This window comes from Sciurus vulgaris (genome assembly GCF_902686455.1).
Source record: "Sciurus vulgaris genome assembly, chromosome: 7".
NCBI lineage: Eukaryota > Metazoa > Chordata > Mammalia > Rodentia > Sciuridae > Sciurus > Sciurus vulgaris.
In genome coordinates, this window is record NC_136467.1 from 27782739 (window position 1) to 27798380 (window position 15642).

General features: G+C 37.5%; 1 long non-coding RNA gene across 2 annotated transcripts in view; it reads left to right on the forward strand.

Annotated features, from left to right (window-relative positions):
- Window positions 1-15642, forward strand: part of LOC306665305 — a 100942-nt gene that overhangs the window by 29756 nt on the left and 55544 nt on the right. The window contains exon 4 of one of the 2 annotated variants that reach the window (XR_013764967.1): window positions 4570-4896. The exons of the other annotated variant lie outside the window; for it this stretch is intronic. This is a non-coding gene — a long non-coding RNA (uncharacterized lncRNA). Of the gene's footprint in view, window positions 1-4569; window positions 4897-15642 lie in introns of those variants that run through there. 2 annotated transcript variants of the gene reach the window in all.

The window sequence follows — 15642 nt, forward strand, 5'->3', positions numbered from 1 at the left end:
CTCCACTCCCTTCTTTTACCATGAAAACCCTGACTTCCAGCAACATCAAGATATGGACTCATTTTCTTCATTTAGCAACAAATAATTTCAGAATTGCCATATTCAAATCACCATGTACATCAAATTAACTAAGAAGAAATTAATATGCACTATTTACAGTTCTTTCCTGCCCCCCCCCGTAGGAGTGTATTATCAAAGTATTATGTTTAAAGTTTCTTGAATATGTTCTTCATCCCCAAACCCCACTCTAATGCAGTCATATCCATTTCCAAAAGGTATTCTCAAAGAAGGATATTGCCTTCCCTATCACTTCTACCTGCTTACCTTTATCTTTTGTAGGAAAATAATTTCATTGTTTTCTGGTTTATTCTCCCTGTGTTTATTTTTTTTTTTTTCAAAAAATAAGCAGATTTATATGTTTTCTTAATTTCTCCTTCTTGCTTGCAGGGGAAGTAACATTGTCGATGCTATGCTCTTTTGCCTAGTTTTTTATTTTTATTTTTTTAACAATGTCTGTTGGAAGTTGGGTAAATCTTATTTTCTAACTGTATTGTACTCCATTGTATGAATGAGGTACTCCATTCAGATAGTCCCCGTATTTTGTTATTGCAAATAAACTTTAGTTGAGGATCTTGCACCCGTGTATTTTCAGATTTCAAAGGTCACTCGTTAGGATAAATTCTTCAAAGGAAGATTGCTCCATTGAGTAAATGTCTATGTGGTTTTGTGAGATATTGGCAAATTCCCCTTCTTGAGAAGTGCCATTTTGCTTTCCTACTGTCAGTGGATGAGAGGAGCTGTCCATACAGTCTCAGCAACAGAGTGTGTTATCAAGGTTTTGAATATTTGCCAATCTGGTGGGTGAGAAGTGGCATCACTGTGTAGATTCAATTTTAATTTCATGAATGAAATTATGAATCTTTTCCTATTTTTAAGAGTCATGTTGATCTACATCTCTTTTGGGGAATGGATTATGATGTCTTTTGCTCATTTTAAGACAATATTTTCAGTGTTTCCTCAAATTTAAATGTTCTTTTCATGTTAAGGGTATTAGCCCTTTATCTTTGATGTACCTCAGGTCTATCAAGTATTTGCTCCTAATTTGTCATTTGTCTTTAATGTTACTTATGTTTTGGCCATTAAACATTTTGTAGTCAAAATCATCAAGCATTTCTCCTCTTGTATCTGAGTTTTAAATTGTAGATACAAATCTACCTACACACAGATTTTAGAGAAATCCATCTGGTGTTTTTCTTGTACTTCTATAGTTATATTTTGATTTCCAATCCATTTGAAAATCACATGGACATTTACTCAACATAGTGGTTCTCCTTCTAGGAATTTATCCTGAAGAGTGACCTTATTTTGTATGTGTGACAAGTGGACATAATTTTACCTGTTTTCCAAATGTCCATCCAGTTGCTCTATGACGTTTATTAGAAAGTCCACTTGTACCCCAGCGATCTAAGATAGTATCGGTTTCATCATATTCTAGATTTCCATGCATTGTTTGGTTCATTTCTGGACTTTCTATTCCATCTGTTCACAGTTTTCAAGGCAGAGACTTTACAATGTGCTTTTAATGTCTACTAGGGCCAGCATCTCTGTTCCTAGACCCCATCCTGCACCCTCATGCGTATCTACTCCTTTTCAGTGTTTTCCTGGCATCTTAACTTTTCCATGTGAACTTTGGTATTAATTTATATAGTTCCAGGGGGCAAAGAGGCTTATTGTTTTGTTGGAATTTCTTTATAAAGTATCTTCCCTGAGAACTGACATTTAGCTACCTTCAAAACATCCTAACCAAGAACTCAAGGTATCTTTCCATTAGTTCAGCTCTACTTTTGTATCTTTCAAAAAGTTTACAATTTTTCTCCATTTAGATTGTGAACATTTTTTTCTTAAGTTTATTCCTAAATATCTTAACTTTCTTAATGCTATTCTAAATGTGAGTTTTTTCTTACAACATATTTTAACTGGGATTCTTATCTGCATATGAAGGTTATTGATTTGTGCAATTGATAGGCATTTTAATGAAATTAATTTCATTGCTTATAATGTGTAATATCAACATTTTTAATGCTTTGGAATTTACAAAGTATTCTTGCAGTATACATATTAGTTAATGCATCAACAACTTAATCTAGTAAAACCAAAGACTTCCTAGTAGAATATATTGCTTCAACAGAATGACCTATAATAGTTTATTAAGTTCATGTTGTATCAAATGAATGTAATCATTATTAAACATAGTTTATTCTCTTAAGTACTTTACAATGATCTACTTCAATGATACTGATTTTTATTTTTAAAACTATAACTAAAAGGGATATGTGGAGACAAGATTCAGCCTAGATCCTGTTCAAATTCTCTCAATGGTTCAAAATTATGAGCTTTTCAAAGCAATCATGCAGTAGCTGCCCAATTATTATTATTCTAGGGACAGGAAACATTTGTGTTTGTTTTATGGGCTGACAGAGCCAGAGGGTGATGTGCTTCCCCAACTGTCTTTCAGTTTCACTTCAGTGGCTCTGTATTTCCTCTCCCTCTGCTTGTGGAACTATGAGTATTTATTGATACAGAAAGTCCATATTATTCAAAAGTGTCCCAATATCTGTAAAGCTTTTAGACAAATTATACTGTAGTTTTGGCCAAAGCATTTGCATACATTTAAAACCCATTGGTCATAGTCCAAGCACCACATGATGAATTCCTTACTCATGGTGTGTGTGAGAGAGAGAGCACGTGCATGTGAGCGCGCGTGCGTGCGTGCGTGTGTGTGTGTGTGTGTGTGTGTGTGTGTGTGGTGCTGGGAATTGAATCCAGGGACACTCTACCTCTGAGGTACATCCCAACCCTTTATATTTTATTTTGCAACAGTGTCTTGCTAAATTGCCTAGGCCTACCTTGAACTTCCTATCCTCCTGCCTCACACTCCAGAGTTGCTGGGATTACAAGCCATAATGACATTTCTGTCAACAGTGAAGCATAGACATGATAGTGGTCAGCCTCATATGTCTGGTGTTCACCACATCTCTTGATTACATCATGTTGTCATGAGCTTGATTTAGTCTCTTGCTTGGTTCATCATGGCCAGCATATAAAATCCACTGCTAATGTTGCCAGTAAAAATCCACGTCAAGTGATTTTTTTTAATTATTATTTTTTTTTATTTTTTACAAACTGCGTTTCAATTCATTGTACACAAATGGGGTATATCATTTCATTTCTATGGTTGTACACGATGTAGATTTATACCATTCATATGTACACGCCAAGTGGTTTTGGAAATGAAATTAAATGTGATTAACAAGGATTACCAAGGTGTAAGATCAGTGATTTTTCCTTGCCAGTCAGTCATGTCCTAGGCTACCAGAGCCACGATCTTTGAAAAATGAGAACAGTGACAGAAACTGTTAAAGGACCTGTTTCATTGAAGGTCACCACACTAATACAAGTGCTAGAAGAGACTATATCAAATACAAAGACATTTCTAATATTCTGGATTGAAGACTGGCCACAGAAACGTGTTCCTGTTAGCATCATGATGAGCATGGTCAAAGCAAAAATTTGTTGGAGATCTTCAAAGAAAAATTGAACCTGACTATGATGTTGAATTCACAGCTAGCTCTGGGTGGTTTAAATGATCTAAGAATTGCTGTTCATTCCATAAAGTGAAGATGAGTGGTGAATGTGTGCACATAGGTGTATATCATATGGATTTGTGTATGTATGCTCTGTGATGTTTGCACTACAAAATCTCCTAAGGATGCATTTCTCAGAACACAACCCTGCTAAGTGAAGCATAATTGCACATGTGGAAGTTATTTATTTAGTCATCGACAGTATTTACTATACAGATAATTTAGAGACCTTTTAGAATAATTCACATTCCTCAGCCCCTCAGGACTTCAAGACCCACAAGTTGAGCCACATGCACTGTGCAATGCCCTCAGGTGGGTAATCTATGGGAACTTTGAGACTATTCAGACAGATATGGCTGGAACATCTCAACTTTTTCAACAGCAATGTCGTCCTTATAGATAGAATAAATTCTTGTTTTATACATTTTTATTTGGCTTTATCTTACATGAAATTTAATAGGTTTTGATTTGAGCCATGTTCCTACCTTCATTTGAAGATTTCCTGAAACTCATTCATAGCTGTAGTCTATGTATCAAGAACAACTCCCATGCCTATTTTCTAGACTCCCTTCGTTAGAATATTTGTATGCATGTGTGTGTGTGTGTGTGTGTGTGTGTGTGTGTTGACTAAAGATAAAACCCAGGACCTTGCACATGCTAGGTGCTATGGTCTGGATCTGGACTGTCCTCCCGCAAAGCTCACGTGTTGAAAACCTGCTCCCCAGTGTAGCAATATTCAGAGGTGGGGTTCTTAGGCAATGATTTGGATCATGAGGGCTGTAACTTCATCAGTGGATTAATCATTAGATGGGTGGAGGTAGACAGGTAGGGTGTGGCTAGAGGAAATAGATTACTGGGGGCATGTCTTTAAGATTATACTATGTCTCTGACTGCTCTCTCTCTTCTCTTTCTCTCTGCTTCCCAGCTTCGTGAACTCAGCAGCTTTTCTCTGTCATGATGCTCTGCCTCACCTCAAGCCCAGAGCAATGGAGTCAGCCAACTCGGAGTGAGACCTGTAAGACCATGAGCCAAAATAAATCTTTCTTCCTCTAAGTTGTTTGTAGCAATGCAACAATTTTGGAAGTAGCAATGCAAAACTGACTAACTGACCCTAAGCAAGCACTCTACCAAGGAGTTATATTCTTGGTCTTCAGGGTTTTTTTGAGAGTTTAGGAACCAAAAATGAATAAAAAGCCATAATTGTGTTTATACCATGAGAGTTGATTTTCTGTTTGGAAAAAAAAAAAAAAAAGAAATACAGGAATTTTCGTTTTGAAAGCCATATCCATTAACATGATAAATCATATGCTGACCATATCTGTTTGTAGTAGACCACACCAATTCAAGCCTTTATTACAGTTTAATAAGACTTACTGAAGGAATTATACCATATTTCTAATGGTATATAATAGCTGCACAAAAAGAATAACAACTTAAAATTTAAAGAATAAATGAACTGAGAGGAACAGAATTCTGTTAATTCATTCATTCACTGTGGACTAGCATCCATCCAACACCAGACAAGATCCAAGGTGTTGGCGGTGCTGCAGTTTTCCTGGTGCTTACAGTCTACATAAGACCGTCATTGTCGCATTGACTTAAAAAATAAATTTTAGTTTATATGCTAAAGATGTTTGGCAATATCATTCCTTGTACACATAAGGACAAAAATATAAAGATCACTTATGAATAATCAAATGACCAAGGATATTTTTAAAATAGCAAATGTACAGAGTTTTATTTGAACATAAAAATTAAATCAGCAGAAGCTATTTGTTTAGTCAGAATTTGCTTTTTCACAAAATTTTCAGGCGTTTGGTAATCTATGGGCCTAATTCTTCAAAGAACTTAGTTCCATCCAAATTTTGGTTTTATATGTGTCTCTTCAGTCTCTTATCTGCCTAACAAATCTGCGTGTGTGTGTGTGTGTGTGTGTGTGTGTGTGTGTGTTTGATTTTGTACATGCGCATGTATGTGTATTTTTTTTTTTCTTTTCCAAAATGCTACAAGATGCAATTTGGTCTTAAAAGCCTGAAAAAATTCCTGGACTTAGTCAGTCAAATCAAATGCCAGTTCCATACATTGGCTGGGTTACTAGAACAAGCATTTTCACAAACATTCGTGCTTGTGAAAAGTGCCCTGGAGTATTTTTTAGGTTGGCTTTGGGAGTTGGCTTTAACTAAGTATGTTTGAAAGAAATTTCCTCATGTGTTACAGCTCCCTGTTACTACATGCTGTGTTATGCTGAGCAATTATTTTCAGGCTGTTCATTCCATCAGTAAGTTCAGAAAAGGTAGAAAGCTTTTCTATGTTCATGGTTTTTTTTAGCTTTAAAAGGATTTATGTAAAGAGATAATGAGGAATGCTTGCTGTAGTATTCGGGAATATCTATATGAATGTATGGCTCTGCAGAAGGCTTCAGGGATTCTCTGGCCTTAGCTGTGAACATCCAGGCAGAGTGAGCTATGCTGTCTATTAGAATTTATCACTGTCCCCACAGATGAAATGATGGTGATGAAAAGGGATATTTGTGGCACAGTTGCCACTTCTGAAACAGGGAGACTTGACTTGAACCAGTTTGGGATCAATGGGTCTCCAGAATTCCTGTCCTTTCAGACAGCCAGAAGCAGAGAGGACCTAATAGGAAAATAAAGGGAGACAATTCCACTTTGTATTCCTTGTCACTAAGTCTGTGCTCAAAAATACCTATCATAAGACAAAACCCTGCTTGTCCAATGACATCAGATGACCATGAGTGAAACAAAGAAAAGTGCTGAAAAGAAACATTTATAGAGTGAGCTCAAGGCAATCTGAGAGACAATGTATTTCATACACTGTGTTTCCTTCTCCCTGGTGTGAAGACATTGAGGCCACTTTTGATCTTGCTTGGTCCAGCCTGCGCTCATGGCCCATAAATGATGGAGGCAGGAGACCGAAAGCAAACCTTGGATCAGCAAGCTTTCCTCTATTATGCAGCGAATCACAATCGGTCAGGCACTGGAGGGCTCATTTTCTGGGTATGGAGATGGCCCCCGGGTTATAGGAGTCTGGGTTTGATGGTTTCATTGGAGACTGCAGATGTGCAGTTTGGACAGCCAGGGGTTAGTTGTGCAGGTTAAAACTTTAACTTAGAAAGGTAGTTGTAAAAAGTTGAAACTCATTGTTATCTGGGGAGATAGGAGTCCAGATCCCGAAGATTGAGTGCCCAAATCTTGCCCATCACTTTTCTTTCCTTGGGATCTGTTGTTTCCCACAGTTTCCATATTCGCTGTGCCTCCATTTAGGACTAATTTGCAATAGGGGAAGGTCAAAATCCAGAGCCCAGCATTCAGTATGAGCCTCTTTCTTTCAGCGCCCATTGTTATTAGGAAAGGATTTACAGAGAGGTTAATGCTTGGCTCGTTTCCCTTCCTTCCTCCTGAACCACACTGTCCCTCCATTTTGCTTGGGGAGATGCCTTGTAGGAATATTGTTTTCCATAACCCTTCACAGACCACACTCCAGTTTCATAGCTTCCTCTTCCCCACAACAGAGTCCGTAGGTCACATGTATCAGAAACCAAAAACACTAGTCTCCACAAAAAGTCATTTATTAAAATGATATCTCATGGAACCCATGGAGAGCTGACCTCCTGCAAGCCTCTGGAAGATCTAGGAGCTTCCACAAAGGGAAGTTCCGCTCCTCTGCCATTAGCATGGCTCAACTCCCAGTCAGCCTTAGTTCTGAATTCAAAATCTTTAGAAAAAAATTCCGAACGACCCAACCAATTTTTTCCCTTAGACAGTGCCAACCTCTTCCCTGAGCCCCATATATCAGAAGTCCCTGCAGATGACAAACCCATGACAAAAATAATCTTATTAAAGAACATACTGTTTCTTTATGGCTGGGTTCCTCCATGCAGTTCTTGGCACGTCCTCAGGGAAACATTTCTCCACGTCAAGAACCACAGAAAAGGCAACCACATTTGGCTCCTGTGAGGCTTTGGGGATTGGGCTGCAGTTAAGGTTTGAAGCAAACATTGCTTTAGAGTACAGAGAAGGTTTGAGTTCTTGCACATAGGGAAGAAAAAGGACCCATTAATTAATTTACCAACGTCTTCTTCTCAGATACCATAAATGAAATAGATCCCTCCACAGTGAAATAATGCCTCACAGGAGTGCTGAGCATCGAGCTCTTATTGCCCTTCATGTTACCATCTATCATTCCAGCGTGGTATTCACAGTACTTGCACAGGGAAGGGAGAAGCATTTTGCAGGGAGAAGCATTTTGCAAGGTTAAGCAATTAAACTTTTAGACTTGTATGCGTGTAGACCTACAATACCAGTTAAGCATCATATTCATTCTTCTCATTGACAACCAGTTGGCCATGAAATGGCAAAATTGCAAAATGTTTTATATTAATAAATCAATTAGATGTCACTAAAGTATCAAAAATTAAGATTTGGCTTGATTTAACTAATCTTGATTAGAATTGTGATACTTATTAATTACACTTGGTGAATTGGCCACTTGAGACAAGGCCTCCACTGTGCTAATGGTTCAGTAGTGATGACATTCTGTGGAAGAATTTAATTATTATACTAGATGTTTCCTAGGCCTGCCCAGAAAATATCACTCTTCTCAGACACACAACAAGAATGTCAGCTAAATAACTGCTGTAACAGCAATTAGATTTCATTTAAGAAAGATATATGAAATACCCTAGAACAGAAAAGGAAAATGGCAGATTTAAAATACAGAGAAAAAATATTGTTTGACAGAAAATGAATTAATCTTGCATTTCCAAATTTGTTATTAATATGTTAACAAAAGCTTATGAGAAATTGAAACATATTATTTTTGGTTATCTTTTAGAAAAATTTAAAGTATATTTTCAAAAATTAGAGAGAAATGAAATGTTTTTCTAAATTGAAGAAAATGACAAGTGAAATAACAAAAGTAGCATTCCAATAAAGATAAAGGAAATGAGAATATTTGCCTATCTATTGAGATGATTCATGTACCCATAATCTCTGAAACCATTTCTATAAGCAATTGATTTCTGAACACATGATTGGTCCAGATATAGTCTTAAGTGAAGTGAGATTTCAATAAATTGAATGCTATGTTATTGCTACTTTCATTTTTTATATTATGACACTGAAATTTCCAAAAGAAGAAAAACAAGAAGTACTGTATAGATATTACTGAAAGAGACCATAGAAGTTTCATGATGGTGACATATGAAATTTAAATAGGTTATAATACTTTCTGTGATCATAGTAATTTATGATATGTAGCTCCTTAACAATGAATAAATGCCATATGTAAAAATTGCATCGTTCATTCTGAGTCTAATCATTATTTTAAGAATTCTGTCAACAATTCCCATTGCTACCTCAGGAGAATAGAGGTGACCTGAACTGAAACTAACAAAAACCATAATGACTCTGCAAACATTGTCTAATTAGGCATCTCTGTTGATAGACTACAAACTTATGAAAATCTGAATTGTAACAACATAACTACCAATTTGACTAAAATAGAAAAAATTACATTTTATAAAATAAATATGCCATGATTCATTAATGCATATATCAATATTTATTCATCCAAGCATTGGTGAACCATCAACTGGATACACTGATATTGGTTTCTTTCATATTTCGCTGATACTCAATTATATAAAAACCATAGCTTTACCCACATGTGTATGTTTGAGATGTCATTATAGAGCGACTTATCTGTTCTAATTTAATATACCCAGAAGGGAGGACATCATATAATTTAGGCACAGTTACCAGAGGACTGGCTCTGTTACCTGGGAGCATTTTCCAGAGGAACTGAGGTTGTTGTAAGCTACTCTAACACCATCCTCTCCCACTCTGTGCTAGAAACTTTGATGTGTCTGTTCTTTATTTCTGCTGCTTGTTTTGCCAGGGATGTTCTTACCCATGTGCTCAGCCTGGGAAACTTTCTGCTCTTCAAGTTCAAGTTGGAGTCAGCTCTTGGGAAGCTTCCTTGTCCTTAATCACTGGGTGGGAATCCCCACTGCCTTTGAGACTTATCTATTATACCAATTCTCACGATGCATCAACTCTTCTTCTGTGTGCTGGTCCACTCCAGAAGAACAAAAACACTTCAGGAGTAAGGAGCAAGACTTTACATGTTTGCTTCTAATATCTAGTTCAGAGCCTTATGTGTAGCAGGTACTTAAACATTTATTAAACAAATGGATTCATTACATTATACTTAGGACAAATTTAGAGCCTGTAATACTTATTTCATGTACTATATATCTTATGTTATATGTGATATAATATTAATATCGTGCATTATAAGGTACGGTGTAATACCTTTACATCTTAATATATCAGAAAGCTTTATAAGGCCATTTTCATTAAAATTAAAAATAATTCATATTAACATTTCAGCTAATGTTAGTGATATTCACACCTGAAGAAGTTCAGTCAACTGAAATATGTGATGTTTTTACACTTGGAAGTGGAAGCCTTTTGTAAATTGAGTTTTTAAATTAAAATGCCAATTATAACAAAAGCAAACATGAAAGAACATAAAGCAAAAAATGAAAATCTCCTTTTTTACAATCGCATAGTTGGAAAGGTAAAAACCTCTAATAGTTTGACGGATTTTCTTCCAGATATTTTTGATGCTTGCATTTTTTCTTGTACACACACAACCATCCACAAGTAACTATTCTTCTTTTCTCTTTTGCTTCTTTTTTTTCAACCAAACTAGGATTTTACAATCCAGATCGTCTTATAAGTTGTTTTCAACACTTCCAACTCCTTGCTAGACAGTTTTTACAATATTCCCTGAATGACAATTCATATAGCCAGGCATTTTCAAAGTCCATTTTCAATATATAATTACAGGTATTTAACAGAAGAATACTAATGTTGCTTGACCAAAACCTCACACTTGTTTTTGCAAGCCATCTCTCAAGATGTTGGCTTGCTCTCTGAAGCTCTGTTACCCAGCTCTCTGACATCACTTGGGAAGTCCAGGCTTATCCAGCTGATCCATGGACAGAAATTGCCCTGGGGATTTCAGCTCCACCTCATTTGGAAAATTCAAAAAATTATGTAGAAATGACACCAAGAAAACGTTTGCTTGAAAGTTAATCATTTATTAACTTTCCCTTAGGCTTTTAAAACAGGAAAGTGTGTACGTACAAGTATTTACTTTCAAGAGAGACAGAGAGAAAGAGAGAGAAACTACAGGACTAGAATATCATTTTCATTTTCTCTTAGTTTGGCAAACTGTTAATGATGTTATGATAAATTACCACATTACTAGGTAAATATGAACTAGTCAAGTTGCCTTAGCCATTTTTTTCTGTATCTTATTTTGGCTCATTTGAGGAGGAAGATAGATATTTGGCTAGCTACTCTCAAGCTAACAATAGACAAGCCTGGAATTCATTACACTAAAAAATTCTCAGACCCCATGTCTGTTGGCGATGGTCACCACGACACACTCTGGCTCCCAGGGCTCCTACCACTGAGCTCAGTACTAGGAATCGACAACCTATCTTATATCAGCTCAGGCCCTGTGGCTCCCTTGAAATTTGATGCTGATTATTATGCCTTTCTGGCTTCTGGTTTCACTTTGTTTTGTTTTGTTTTTGTTTTTGTTTTCACTTCTAAAATGAAGGTATTGGATCAGATGATTTTTTTTAGTGTTTTCTACAATTATAATTCAACCAAACTATGACCACAGCCAAAATTATAACCCCATTGGCAGCTATATCTTAGGGCAAGCTGGGAGGTGTCTCTCCCAATAATTTGGAAATAACATGTGGCCCTTATCCCCCTCTCAGAGTTAAACTATGAAGATAACATAAACTGGACCATAAAGAAGAAAGTATATTTCAAAAGAGAGCTCTGGCCACCCATTATCTTCTCTGCTCTTCTCAAGGGAAAGTGAGGAAGGACCCAGGAGAGATGGAAGGGTAGGAGGGAGCAAGGGTCAAGGCCAATGTGAGTGAGTCTGGCTGCCAGTCTTGGCCCAAGGCTCTCCAACTTTGGGCTTACCAACGATCTTGCTCTGCTGGTCTTCCCACACACACCCAGCAAACTCGGGTGGTCAATTGCCATTTCCCTAGGAAAGGAAATTCATCTAGACAGACATCCATTAAGTTGGAACCACAGACACAATGAAACCAGCAGCAAAGTTTATGGGAAACAGTATTTCTCAAAGATACTCCAGAGTATCCTATAAACTCTCTTTTTGGAGGGATTACTGCTCTCTTATTCATAGAAAAACATTTTTCTCTGCTATCAAAGGCCATCAGAACACTCTGCTGCTTGAAATTATATGATGAGACATTCCATTTCTGCTTGGAGGATTTCAGTCACTGACATGGCGAAGCACCCCAACTTCCTGCCCAGCTGAAAATTTTTGAATAGGAATGCCTAGGGACAATATTCCACATATCAGTCTTAACTTTGTGATTTCCAAGGACCTGAAGTTCATGCCATGGTCCAGATTAGACTTTCCCTGCAGTCAGTTTTACCATAAGCCTATCAAAGCATCGCTTCATTGAACTTTCCCTTTAATTTTAGTCCTCTCTCAAATCCTATAATAACTCATCTCTTCCTTTCTCTGGAAATGGTTTAATAAATTTGATTTTACAGACTTCAGTTCTGTCCCTGTTGGTCTTAGGTGGATAGGCTAGGATATTCTGCACATCTAATAGGTCTGCCATGGCAAAGAATGTTCTGTTTGTCTTATTTTGCATTATAAATTAATTCTTTTAATTCTTTAAAAGTTTTGATTCTTGCCAGGTGCAGTGCACACATCTGTAATCCCAGAAACTCAGAAAGCTAAGGCAGGAGGATCATGAGTTCAAAGCCAGCCCCAGCAAAAATGAGGTGCTAAGCAACTCAGTGAGACCCTGTCTCTAAATAAAATACAAAAGAGGGCTGGGGATGTGGCTCAGTGGCTGAGTGCCCTTGAGTTCACTCCTTGGTATCAGCCCCCCTCTCCCAAATTGATTCTTATTTATAGTAGATCTTCACATAAGATAAAGCCACTATTGGTGTATTCTAATTTGTGTTGTAAGCCCACAAAGGTGCCAAGGGGCTACATCACCAAATAAGAAACAAATGAAACCTGGAGGGCATGTGAGAAGACATGCCAGGGACCATCTCATGTGGACAGGTATCCATTCCTCTAACTTCTACACATCCCAGCATGTTCCCATGTCCTTGGACGACTGTAGCACTACATACTGAGAGTATTATGGAGTATTATGGTTCACCAAGCTGCAGAAATTTGGCAGAAATTTTGTCTGTGATTGTAATAATATTGGCACCATAGTTTTTGAAGAGAAAAATACTTCCTGTTTTGAGAATCAATTCATAAAAATGCAGTTTTAAACAGAGAAAGAAATTTGCAAAGGAAATCTTTCTGGGTTTCTCTAAACCCAGAAATCCCTTTGGGGGGGCCTTTCAAGTTGGACTTGAGGGTTTTGCTTCTTCAGAGAAGCTGCAGGGACTGCCATTGGGGCTGAAATGAGCCCTGGCTCCAGTCTAAGCAGCTGACTCAAGATTTTAAGTACTATACTTAGCTACCACAAAAAGAAAGTTTGAAAGCTTTGTATTCACCAATTACAAAAAGTAGCATGTATTGATTTTAGACTCAAAATGGACATCAATGTCCTCAACTGCCAACATGGGAAAAAATATACATCTCAAGAACTTTGGCTTTGCGTAGGTGGTTGGGAGCCCCCTGGCCTACAGCTCAGTTCAAACCTTTCTGGTTTACTTCCAGGCCTGCAAGAAAAACATGATACAAGAATGAAATTTGGTCTCTGTCCAAAAGAGGGCAGTCGTATAGATATTAACTTGATGGGAAGCATCCTGAAGGCTGAGAACTTCAGACAAGCATATTTAGAAACTGGAAATGAGTATTAGTGTTTTTTGACTTTGTCTTTTTGCCCAGAAGAAAGAAAATAACCACAATGTTTTGCCCACTTCCCAGCTATTTGATGTCCATTTGTTTTCTTTCACCCATCAACAGCCTGCCTTTATACTACCTCCTTTTGTGTGGAAATTGGAGTTCTCTCTCGGACATCCAGGTGAACAGCTGCCCAGAAGACCCCAGGACTCTGGTGAGTCATGGACCCTGCTGCGATGGCTTACTCTTGCACTTTGGGATGTGTGTGAGATGCTCCCGGAGACCCAGGAGGAGAACCATGCTGGCCTACGCACCTGGGACTAAGAGCTTATCACTGTTTACACTGCAGTTCAGTCCCGAAAGAAGCACCGAATTTACAAAGAGCTAGTGAGCTCTGCCATGAAAACTGGCATCAGCTGGACAATACATGTTTGTGTTCAGTCAGTAAAATCTGCAACACAAAAGCAAAATTCAACAAGAAGTCTTGCAACATTAATATCATGCTTTAATTTTATACAAAAATTTCCTCTAAAGGAACTGAAGAGTTTCTATATTAGGACTCATCCCTCCCACCCCCATTAGAAATGTGTGTTTTTTTTGAGAACATTCCTGTGGTACCTGTGAAGAGTCCACTCATTTGGGGTTCCAAACCCCCAGATTCCACACCTGGCTCTCTGGTCAACAAAAATGTGATGCTTATTTCCAATTTGGAAATTTTAGGAATCTACAATTATTAATCCTCCTATGTCTTTAAAGATCATAATAGGCACAAAAGGAGTTTGTATTTATACATATATCTGAGTTTATGACCTGATTATAGTAAAAATTTATATTTGCCTTCCCTTGTTTCTTCCTCTATGAATATGGTTTTATTTTTCTCCATGACTGTTGTCTTTCCTGGAGTCTGTTGAGAATTGTCTTAATATAGCCACTTCATATAGGGAAAGATCAAGGAAATGAAGACCAAGTAGCTTAACCTATCCCAGAAAGTTGGCATTTCATATTGGTGTTGTTTCAGAGTAGGGATCGACAATCAAATTTTATCTAATCACAACCACACATATCATTTGTATATTGTCCAGAGCTGCTTTCCCACACAATGGTGAAGAGCAGTAGTTGCCACAGAGACCATGTGGTCTACAAAGCCTAAAATATTTGCCATCTAATCCTTTACTAAAACAATTTTGCTCACCTCCACATTAGAGAAATTCAATGTGATTCTTTAAAGAATCAACACAACACCAAAATATTTATTTTTATGTCCCTACTAAACTATCATAGAATGACCAGAAAGGAAATTCATAGAAATATAAACATTGAACTAACTGGGAAAATACCCAACAAAAATTTTCACTGCCAGGTAAGTATTGCCTCATACAAGGGTAACTGAATAAATCATAAAGAAATGAAAGGTCTTTCATATTTACTATTTCTTGACTTTAATCATGCTTCTTTTAGGTTCAAACTTTTTTAGGTGAAGAATCAGTCACTGCATACAATGAAAGCATGCATTCCATTTCCCTTTAGCTGTTAGCTGTCTTCTAACTGTTCCTCTTCCCTGGGTTCTGTTCTTGGTGTTCCTTGCTCCAATCTTTCTGAGTAGGAATTACATTGCTAAGACTACATTAAGTTTTCTAACCTCTTATCCATGATAAAAAGTCTGAATGTTCCTCTTTCATTTGCCTGAATACACGACTTAGTCACCCAAGTCTCAGTTACCTGCCTGTGGACAGAACAGTGCTGCAGGCCTACCAGAAACCACATTCCACATGTTTCATAGGTCATATTTGTTGTGACTCTTGTGAACTTTCCATGTCAGGGCCATTGTTTCTGCAGTTCTCTTGGCTTTTTCCCAGCTTCCCAAGAAGGATACTCAAGTGGTTGCTCTGAGACTCGAAAACATGAATCAGCCGGTACCATTTCCATTTCCTTTCGTAAGAAACCGGAGCTTTCCTAGAAGCTTTCAGCAGGTCTGGCTCATTGGCTAGGACTGTACCTCCTGCCTCCACCTAGTGGCCAGCGTATTTTCTTGTGCACAAGGCTGCCCTAAACAAAATTGGGGTTCTGTTAGTAACTGAGAAATGGGAGAAGGGAT